Here is a 10,491-nt window from a genome sequence, read left to right as displayed (position 1 = left end):
TGGGAGCTTTGTTTATTTGTTTAATGATTACTGTGTAGGATTAAATATTTCCTAAATACTAAGCACTTATTGCCTCCTTCTTCATTACATATATTGATATGTTTGATATGCCTAATAACTTTGTTAGCATGATAGCTTATTTTCTCTAAGGCACACGGAAATTGATCTGGAAAACGACCACCCCCAACCCATCCATTGCAACCCACTAGAGTGAGAGGAGGATAGTGCTAGAGTTATTATTGTGTTTCAAAATTTGCACCCAGGCCAGGGGTGGTGGCTCACATGTGTAATCACAACACTTTGGGAGGCCATGGTGGCAGTATCCCTTGAGCCCAGGAGTTGGAGACCAACCTGGGCAACATAGTGAGACCCCATCTCTACAAAAAAAATTTTTAAAAATTAGCCTAGGATTGTAGTCCTTGTCTGTAGTCCCAGCTACTAGGGAGGTTGAGGCAGAAGGATTGCTTCAGTCTGCAAGGTCAAGGCTGCAGTGAGCCATGACTGTGCCACTGCACACCAGCCTGGGCAAGAGAGTAAGACCCTGCTCCAAAAAATAAAATAAAATTTTGTGTCCAAAGGATGAGGTAGAGCCAATCATTATTTAGATATTGAAGAAATTATAAGCCCAAATCCCTTCCTCACACAGTTGTCACGGGGATGAGATGAGTTGTAAGGACACGTGCTGGGATTTGTAGAGCTTAACCCTGCCAGACATGAGTATGTTGCTCCATGTCTGCCCATGTCCCAGGGCATCCACCCTAAATGTGAGCATGAACACATTTACCTGTGAGAGAGGCAGAAATGACAAGAAGGGATGAAGAGAGAGCAATGAAAATCATCCCTCCAATCCAATGATCAGCTTTTGTTTTCCCTCATCAAGGAGTTTGGTAATGTGCCATTTTCCCAGTACTCTGGACAAGCTAAATGGTAATGCCAGGGAAGCCAAGAAATGCCTCAATTCATAATCAAGACTGGAAAGGTGACTTATCCTCTAAGAAAAATGCTAGAACTCTCCTAGACTCAAAGGGAAGCAACCAACCTATTGCTTGAGATCACAAATACATGGCCATTAACTTTATTTCACTAGAACTTAAACCTTTGTCACAAATTATTAGTATCACATTTTTCAGAACAACTTGCTCCTTTATTAAAGATTAGCTCCCAGGAGCCACTCTTACTTTTTGTCTAAAACACTATGGTATGCACTAAGTTCACTTCATGTCCTCGGGGTAGGAAGATACCTCTGGGGTGGCTAAGGAGACTCTACCTCCTCCCCCTCTTTCTGGTCCTTTGGCCCCTGGCCGAGGCTGCTGGCAGAAGAGCTGTGTTACACCACTGGAGAAGCCATGTAGGAATATTCCCTTCAGGGGAACTGAGCGATGGCCAGTACTGGAGGGGAGAGCAGCTGCACCTAACAGTTTCCCCTGAGTAGTCCCAGACATTTCATCTTTCTGGGAAGTGCAACCAAGAACGTTTGGGAAATCAGACAAAGGAATGCAGAGAGCAAACCCGGTTCATGTTTCTTCTCCATCAAAATCTGAAGAAGCATCCAAGGAAGAGAAAGTGCCTCACGTGGTATTTATTATCCAAAAGTAAGAGAAATGTACTCCTACTAGGATTCTTTTTTAAAACGGAGAGGGAGATAGTTCTTTAGGGAAATCTCATTTGCAAATGTGTATTCTCATTTTCTTTCACACAACAGACAGTTGTGACAAAACATGCTGGAACCTTGTAATATCTGAAACTAGGGCTGTAAAAAGGGGAGAAGAGGAAGAATGGTCTTCTGCTCTCATTTCTAAGATCTCTCATTTCTTTTTTTGAGACAGAGTCTCAGTCTGTCACCCAGGCTGGAGTGCAGTTGTGCAGTCTCGGCTCATTGCAACCTCCGCCTCCCAGGTTCAAGCTATTCTCCCGCCTCAGCCTACTGAGTAGCTGGGATTACAGGCGCAGGCCACCATGCCGGCTAATTTTTGTATTTTTAGTAGAGATGTGGTTTTACCATGTTAGTTAGGGTGGTCTCATACTCCTGACTTCGTGATCCGCCCGTCTTGGCCTCCCAAAGTGCTGGGATTACAGGCGTGAGCCACTGTGCCTAGCCAAGATCTCTCATTTCTAATCTACTCATGAGAACCAAGTAACTGGAAAAATAATAGATTTATAAAACAAAGGAAATAAAATGAGCTATTACTTATAACCACTTGATGAGAAATATTTTCATTTAATAATAGATTTATCTTAAATATAAAATGCCTTACTATATATACTAGTTATAAACTAGACTCCAGAGTAAAGATAATAAACTGGAAAATAGTTTTGACAAATATATCACAGGGTTTTAGAACAATGTGCTACATTTGGTGCAGCATAGCATTCTCTTTTATCACACAAACAGATTTAACTGGACATGTGAAACAATTAGTATTATACTCGTTCCTGAAAAATAATGAATGGCATTTGTTAATATTTTAGCAGTCTAATATTAAACATTTATTCTATAAAACTGAACAGCAACTTGAAATTGATTATATGACCAGCAGTTACTGAAATTTAAGGGTGGTAATAATGTGTACATTTGATAGTAAAAGGAGCTCCCTTAAGAGTCTACACATGAATAGAAAGCACCTTTCACACATGTATAAAGTAGGTACATTTTCAAGTCATGCTATGGAAATACATCCATTATAAAATACTGGATGTAGAGTCTCAAAGTTGATTTCCATTCTTTAAAATCATTTTGGGGGCTGGGTATGGTGGCTCATGCCTGTAACCCCAGAACTTTGGGAGGCTGAGGCGGGAGAATTGCTTGAAGCCCAGAAGTTTGAAACCAATCTAAGCAACACAGAGAGACCCTGTCTCCAGGAAGATTAAAAAATTAGCCAGGCCTGGTGGTATGTGCCTGTAGTGTCCCAGCTACTTGGGAGGCTAAGGCAGGAGGACTGCTTGTGCCTGGGAGGTCAAGAATGCAGAAAGCCGTGATCAAGCCACTTCACTCCAGCCTTCACTTCACTCTGGGCAGCAGAGTGAGATCCTGTCTCAAAAACAACAATAAAAACATTTTGGTAGTCTTCCTTGCTTAAATCCATTTATTTATTTATTTATTTTTGGTATTTTTCTCCCTTTTAAAAAAATAATATAAGTAACAGAATTTCATTATACACACTTAACAAGAGTGGGAATATGTACACAGTAGACTATGAAAAGCCCCAGTAATGCCACTTATAAAACCAAAGAGTTCAGTGGTTCCCATGCAAACCCTGACTTACACTTCCTGAGTTCAAGTCCCAACTCCGCTGCTTGCTACCTGTGTGATGTTGGCTGAGTTACTTATATCCATAAAAAGAGATAATAATAAAATCTGTCTCAAAATATCAGGAACATTACATAAAATAGTTCACAAAAATCTCATAGTGTAGTTCCTAGTGTATCCCAAAAGTCTAATAAATGTTAGCTTATCATCACCATCATGTTTAATAGGCAACCAACTTCAATGGTTTAATTTAATTTTCAGTTACTTCACTGTTCTGAGTGACTTGAAGATTCTCTCAATTCATTTCCTTCTGACAGGTACTTGGGCCTATTTCTGTGAATGCACAGGAACCAGATGCTATGAACTGCAACTAAATCCCAGAACAAGTAGGAGCAGGAAATTAGGACAGAACCTGCCCGTTTTCTCTGTTACCTATTGGAATTTCCCTACTTACCAGATATTCATTTACTGTCACTGGGAACAAATTTGGCAGTCCTATTCACAAATAAGTTTTTTCTGTACAGCTTTGGCATAGATTAGAAAGACTGTGTAGCTGGGTCATTCCCAGTTGGTCACTACAATGAATTCGCCTTCTCTGCCCCCCAAATCAACAAATCTTTCCAGTGCCATAAATCCCATCCCCATCCCACATAGCAACATGGGCTCCAAATTGCTCATCAGGCTGCCTTTCTCATAATTATTTTTGACTACAAGGCCTTGAGCTACTAAGCTACTAAGGCTGGCATTCCAGTATCGATGCCTAATGCTTGGCCTTCTCGGACACCCTAGTCTGGAGGTTGCCTGTGTGGGCTGTGCATGAATCTACTGTGATATGTGTATGTATCTACAGTCAGTTCTGCTATAATGCTTGTTTGGAAAATCTCGCCCAATGTGACAGATATATTAGGAAAGCTTTTAGCACAATGCTACTTCACATTTGCTTATGCCAATTTTATCTGCCAATCTCATCACTAGGCCAACACAGAAAACTGTGCCCAATTGAACTATGCAGGAATCCTCACATGTGCACACTGCACAAGGACAATGAGCAGCTACACCCTTCTATGTCTGCAGTTACACCTTACTTTCCAATAACTCGCAAGCTGCAACCCTGCACACTAGCCATGTGGCCACCTGCCCTCTCCTTAATTTTCCCTTCTTTCCTCTGAGCCTATTTTGCATTTTCCTCTGTGTTCTCTGCTATTTTGCTCCTTTTCCTCATTCTTTTTCTATCTCCTCTTGTACACAAGGCTGCCGGCGTGGAAACAGGGAAGGCATGTGTCTGTCTGCGAGCAGTTGTAGCAAATGTCCATTCCACGAACAAAAGAAATACTTTTCAAGGGCTACACTTATTACAGCATTGATATAGGTCTTCACCATTCACCGTGCTACTGTTTTTATTAAGTTCCTATCCCTTTATGTATCAATTACAAAATTGTGAATGTTTTCCCCTAATTCCAGCCCTGTGGTTTCTATTGCATGATATTGCACAGTACACATCTTAAGAACACATGCTGGATATAGCAGAACTGACAGTATCTATCAATATTTATGATTTATAGAGCTTTTATCCTATACTCAAAGAAATCTGTTATTTAATCAAGAAAGATTAAGAACTGTTGGCCTAGGGAAGCTCTGTCCAACAGAAATATAATGTGAGCCATGTGAGTTAACTAAAAATTTATGAATAGTGAAAAAGTAAAAAGAAACAGGTGAAAATAACTTTACTAGCATTTGATTTAATCCAAACAATATCATTTCAACATATCAGCAATATTTTAAGAGTTAATTAGATATTTCACATTCTTTTTATTTCTTTGTACCAAGTCTTTGATTTTTTTTTTTTTTTTTTGAGACAGAGTCTTGCTCTGTTGCCCAGGCCAGAGTGCAATGGCAGAATCATAGCTCACTGCAGCCTTGAACTCCTGAGCTCAAGTGATCCTCCCACCTCAGCCTCCCAAAATGCTGAGATTACAGGTGTCACACCACATCTGGCCTTGCACTAAGTCTTTGAAACACGGTATATATTTCAGCACATTTCAAGTGCTCATTCACCCCACGTGCATAATAGCTACTATATTTTGGTTTGGGTTTCGGCTTTATTTGAGATAGAGTCTGGCTTTACCACCCAGGTTGGAGCGCAGTGGCGCAATCACAGCTCACTGCAGCCTCAACCACCCTGGGCTCAAGCAGTCCTCCCACCTCAGCCTCCTGAGGAGCTGGAACTACAGGCACGCACCACAACACATGGCTAATTTTTTCATTTTTGTGTAGAGTTGGGGGTCTTGCTATGTTGCCCAGGCTGGTCTTGAACTCTTGGCTCCAAACAGTCCTCCCACCTCAGCCTCTCAAAATGCTGGAATTGCAAGCGTGAGCCACTGCACCTGGCCGCTACCGTATTAAATAGTATAGATCTGGAGGATCTCTATCCTTCTGACCAGAAGGGTATGGAGGGGAAGAAACAAGGTTCACATTTTTTTCTCAAGTAATATGAATAAAACTAAAAGATAGCTCTGAGGCTTGAAGTAATTCCAACAGATCTTGTATGCTTCCTGTCCTTATTTAGATTAATGCATTGCTTAGTGTCAGATTTCATGTGGTACAAGGGTAAGGGACACATGCATCCATCTAAACATATAACTTATTCCATGTGGATCTCCTAAGGAATATGGATAAAAGTTTTCCCTTTCCAAACTGCATTTCCTAGAGTCTTAAGAACATATGAGTAATCTTTCGATGAATGGTTCTTCTAACAATGTAAAGAGTACTTTTAAAAATAGCTATCATTGGCCCAGCCCAGTGGCTCACTCCTGTAATCCCAGCACTTTGGGAGGCCGAGGCGGGAGGATCATGAGGTCAGAGGATGGAGACCATCCTGGCCAATGTGGTGAAACCCTGTCTCTACTAAAAATACAAAAAAAAAAAAAAAAATTAGCTGGGCATGGTGGCGTGCACTTGTAGTCCCAGCTACCCGGGAGGCTGAGGCAGAAGAATTGCTTGAACCTGGGAGGCGGAGCTCGCAGTGAGCTGATAGCACGCCACTACACTCCAGCCTTGGCAACAAAGAAAGACTGTGTCAAAAAACAAAAAAAGCCGGGCGCGGTGGCTCATGCCTGTAATCCTGACACTTTGGGAGGCTGAGGCGGGCAGATCACTTGAGGTCAGGAGTTTGAGACCAGCCTGACCAACATGGTGAAACCCCATCTCTATAAAAAATACAAAAATTAGTGCTCGCTTCGGCAGCACATATACTACAACTGTGAACCATACAGAGAAGATTAGCATTGGCCCCTGCCTAAGGATGACACACAAATTCATGAAGCGTTCCATATTTTGCGCAGTCTGGGAAGATCATTTCAGTATCTGCTAACTAGCACTAAGGAAATAGTGTGAATCTAAGCAAAAACAGGTGGCACCCAATGACAAAATTGTGGTTTTCACCAAAAAAAAAAAAAAAAAAAATAGCCAGGTATGGTGGCACGCGCCTATAATCCCAGCTACTCGGGAGGCTGAGGCAGGAGAATCACTTGAACCCAGGAGGTGGAGGTTGCAGTGAACTGAGATCACACCACTGCACTCCAGCCTGGGTGACAGTGTAAGACTCTGTCAAAAAAAGCAAATATATATATATATATATATATATATATATATATGCCTTCAATGAAAAGTTCCCTATGTTCAATTGTTTTCAAGTATCAGCTTGATTACCGTAAGCCAAATCCACTTATAGTTTTCTGAAATTTTTAAGGCAATTCTTTCTTCAAGGGAAAAACCTCGTCTCTACTAAAAATACAAAAAATTAGCCGGGCATGGTGGTGCATGCCTGTAATTCCAGCTACTTGGGAGGCTGAGGCAGGAGAATCACTTGAACTCGAGAGGCAGAGGTTGCCGTGAGCCGAGATCGTGCCATTGCACTCCAGTCTGGGCAACAAGAGCGAAACTCCGTCTCAAAAAAAAAAAAAAAAAGAAAACAAACAAACAAAAAACCTTAACAGCTCTGTCATTTAGAGTAATCTGGGTAAAAATTTAAGTTAGGCACTTGGGGAAATGCAAAAGCTCTGAAAAAACATTCCTGCATTGAACAAACTTAAAATATATCATCTGAAGAGAAAAAAAAACTGAAAACAAATACATGAAAAGTTAGAGAACAATTATGTGGTCCTGAAAGTAAATGTAAAAGTTGTTTGAAGAATGGGTGTTCTCGTATCTTTAGTCTCTAACCTCTAATGTAGAATGACTTTATGAGCAGGCTAAGTAAGCATTAGCCCATACATCATGCTTTGTGAAGCAAGGGGCATGACCTCTCATCCAATAATATCTCCTAAAATTCCTCCCTTTGGCACAGTTATCTGTGTGCTTCTAGGTCCTAAACTGAACATGCACTCATGTGTGCAAACCCTCTTCAGTCTCAGGATGAAGGAATGTAGCAGTATATTGGGGTTAGTATCAAATCAGCCTTATCAATGGCCACTCACATCCCACTTTCCAAAGCAAGGATCCTACCATTAGTCTTCCTGACCTCAGAGCCCAGCCATAGAAACTGAGTCTTGTTTTCGCTTTGATTCACTCCCTGTTGACTCCAGGTCCTCTAGCACTGGAATCCAAGAATTTATGCCCCCTCAGTCCAACTCCTCCACAACATCCAGACCCAGCACTCTCTAAAGTCCTTTGTTGGGGCTCAGGAAGTGATACTCAAAAGTAAATATCTCATTGCTCACACTGTATAGAGCCCCGACTTTCATGGAAGCCCATCGGCAACATCACTGCCTGAAATGAGACACAGCTGTTAACTGTTTAGCTAGACTGGCCTATTCTCAGGAAAGAGACTGATTCAATGGCTTATGAGACAATCTATCAATCAATTTTTGGACTGTGAAACTTCTTGAGGAAGTTTCAGAATGAGAAATGTTGGGGTTCAGAAAAAGAAACCCCAAAGCGAAGGCTTGCAAAGCAAAGTCTCTCTCCAAACTTCTGCCCTCCTGTCTCTTGCCCCTCATTCTCCCTGAGGCAAGCCATAGAAATGAGAACGCTTTTTCTCTAAAGCCAGCCCTAAAGCCTAAAAATACAACTCTATCCTTCCCCCATCTTTCTGTGTAATACCTGGCCATAAGGAAATTAGACCCTCATTCCAGAGGGGTCCTGCTCCATATCCCAAAGGAAAGTGTTAGCAAAAATTAAAATCCTAAGCCTCTCAACTGACTGAAAAGACCCCCCTCTAGGCCAAGGTGATCTGAAAGAAACCTGAAGAACTAGTTCAGGCCATGACAAGAAGTGGGGTCTGACATGCCTTATTATACTCTGTTCTCTTTGGAGTTAAGACACCACTGACCAGCATTAACACTGAAATAGAGATCATAGGCCGGGTGTGGTGGCTCATGCCTGTAATCTCAGCACTTTGGGAGGCCGAGGCAGGTGGATTACCTGAGGTCAGGAGTTCAAGACCAGCCTGGCCAACATGGTAAAACCCCATCTCTACAAAAATACAAAAATTAGCCAGGCATGATGGCGGGTGCCTGTAATCCCAGCTACTTGGGAGGCTGAGGCAGGAGAATCACTTGAACCCGGGAGACAGAGGTTGCAGTGAGCCAAGATCACACAACTGCACTCCATCCTGGACAACAGAGCAAGACTCTATCTCAAAAAAAAAAAAAGAAAGAAAGAAAGAAATAGAGATCATAAGGCTGACGAAACAGATTCTTTGTAGCAATAAGATAGCAAATTCAACCTAACTCTCTTACAGTATCACATGACAAATAACAGGCCCCCCCCAAAAAAAAACAAAGTATTTTACCCCAAAATATATTTATTTGAAATATTTTCAGTTGGCCCTGCAAAGCTGTCTCTTGTGGGGAAAATCTACATTCAGTAAATAATCCCCTTCCCTTTCCTTGTCTTTTCCTGACCCAGGAGAGATTTAAGTAAGAGTCTGGCATCTTTTATGTCCCATAAGAGACATTTACATCTATTCTCTCTGAAGCCTATTATTTAGAGGTTTCACCTACATAATAAGAACCTTGATTTCCACAACCCTCCTTAACTCAAGCATTTCTTTATGCTGACTTCAAGTCATCAGGCAAAGCTTAATTATTATCATTATTTTTGTTTTGTTTTGTTTTGTTTTTGAGATAGGGTCTCACTCTGTCACCCAGGCTGGAGTGCAGTGGTACAATCACAACTCACTGCAGCCTTGACTTCCCAGGCTCCAGCAATACTCCTACCTCAGCCTCCCAAGTAGCTGGGATTACAGGCATGTGCCACCACACCCAGCTAATGTTTGTATTTTTAGTAGAGACGGGTTTTTGCCATGTTGCCCAGGCTGGCTTTGAACTCCTGAGCTCAAGTAATTCACCTCCCTTGGCCTCCTGAAGTGCTGGGATTATAGGCGTGAACCACCACACCCAGCCAACCTTAATTATTTCAACCAATTGTCAATCAGAAAATCTTTGAATCCATCTATGACCCAGAAGCTCCCCTTCCCCACCTTCCCCCCTCACTTTGAGATGTCCCACCTTTCTGAGCCAAACCAATGTATACCTTACATGCCTACAACTTCTGTCTCCCTAAAATGTATTAAACCAAGCTGTAACACAATCCTCTTAGGCGCATGTTCTCAGGGCCTCCTGAGGCTGTGTCAAAGGCCCTGCCACTCATATTTGGCTCAGAATAAACCTCTTCAAATATCTTACACAGTTTGGCTTTTTTTGTCAACAAAATAATGCTACATAGAAAGACCAAGAAAAATCTGGACAGGCTTTGCCGAGTTTCCTGACTCTGTCTATTAGCATCAGAGCATTAGATTTTATCCTTTTTGTCCAATCATATTTTATATGGCTATCCATACTTCATTGAACATCAGCATAAAACACAACAGTTTTCCCTGCATCTTTGGATCTTCATTCTGAAGCCTCCCATATCATATCAAACTGTGCTTAAATAAATTTATTATTCTTTTTTCTTGATAACCTATCTTTGTTATAGGGGTGTTAGCCTTAATCCTTATGATGGAGAGGAAAGTAATCACCTCATTTCTGCCTCTACACTTTCCAGAGCCTAGAAATTCCACATCTAAACTCCAGCAGCAATGGCTGGATCTCCTTATTAGAAACTGCTGCTCCCCGATATTAATTGTCACTTGCTAAACCTCTCCGTGGTATTTTTCAGAGTGTTAAAATGATCTGATGATGGTATCTTGCACACCAGTGATGAATAAGGTTGATTTAGGAGATCTGACCTTCTACTCTGTT

At 41.6% G+C, this 10,491-nt stretch overlaps 1 non-coding gene across 1 annotated transcript; it reads left to right on the top strand.

The window, feature by feature from the left end:
- The first annotated feature begins 6,474 nt into the window (after positions 1 to 6,474).
- On the top strand, positions 6,475 to 6,583 carry LOC129012060 (U6 spliceosomal RNA). The gene has a single exon (XR_008493555.2). It is a non-coding gene; the product is annotated as a U6 spliceosomal RNA (small nuclear RNA).
- The last annotated feature ends 3,908 nt before the right edge of the window (positions 6,584 to 10,491 follow it).

Source organism: Pongo pygmaeus, chromosome 14 (genome assembly GCF_028885625.2).
Source record: "Pongo pygmaeus isolate AG05252 chromosome 14, NHGRI_mPonPyg2-v2.0_pri, whole genome shotgun sequence".
Classification (NCBI taxonomy): Eukaryota; Metazoa; Chordata; class Mammalia; order Primates; family Hominidae; genus Pongo; species Pongo pygmaeus.
This window is presented reverse-complemented; position numbering and strand designations above follow the sequence as displayed.